This window comes from Leishmania donovani, chromosome 35 (assembly GCF_000227135.1).
Source record: "Leishmania donovani BPK282A1 complete genome, chromosome 35".
NCBI lineage: Eukaryota > Euglenozoa > Kinetoplastea > Trypanosomatida > Trypanosomatidae > Leishmania > Leishmania donovani.
The window spans coordinates 1,575,899-1,576,911 of NC_018262.1; positions in this window are offsets into that span (position 1 = coordinate 1,575,899).

Here is a 1,013-nt window from a genome sequence, read left to right on the forward strand (position 1 = left end):
CTCTTTAAAACCCAAGGTCGAGTGCAACGTCACAAAGCCGGACACCTCCAGCTGGAAACTCTCGGATTTCGAACTGAAGAACACGCTCGGCACCGGCTCCTTCGGCCGCGTGCGCATCGCCCACCGCAAGGGCACGGAGGAGTACTACGCGATCAAGTGCCTGAGAAAGCGCGAGATCATCAAGATGAAGCAGCAGCAGCACGTTGCGCAGGAAAAGGGGATCCTAATGGAGCTGTGCCACCCGTTCATCGTGAACATGATGTGCTCCTTCCAGGACGAGAAGAAGGTGTACTTTGTGCTGGAGTTCGTCATGGGCGGCGAGATGTTCACGCACCTGCGCACTGCCGGGCGGTTCCCGAATGACGTTGCGAAGTTCTACCAGGCGGAGCTGGTGCTTGCGTTCGAGTATCTGCACTCGCTGGACGTGATCTACCGCGATCTGAAGCCGGAGAATCTTCTGCTGGACAACAAGGGGCACGTGAAGGTGACGGACTTTGGGTTTGCGAAGAAGGTGCCAGACCGGACGTTCACGCTGTGCGGGACACCGGAATATCTTGCGCCGGAGGTGATCCAGAGCAAGGGCCACGGGAAGGCGGTGGACTGGTGGACGATGGGCGTGCTGCTGTACGAATTCATTGCCGGATACCCGCCGTTCTACGACGACACGCCGTTCCGAATTTACGAGAAGATCCTTGCTGGGCGGCTGAAGTTCCCGAACTGGTTCGACGGCCGTGCGCGCGACCTCGTGAAGGGGCTGCTGCAGACAGACCATACGAAGCGCCTGGGGACGCTGAAAGGCGGGCCGGCGGACGTGAAGAGCCACCCGTACTTCCACGGTGCGAACTGGGACAAGCTGTACGCACGCTACTACCCCGCGCCGATCCCTGTGCGGGTGAAGAGCCCTGGCGACACGAGCAACTTCGAGAAGTACCCGGACAGCCCGGTCGACCGCACGCCTGCGCTGACGTCGGCGCAGCAGGCGGAATTCAAGGAGTTTTAAATACAGCTGCTGC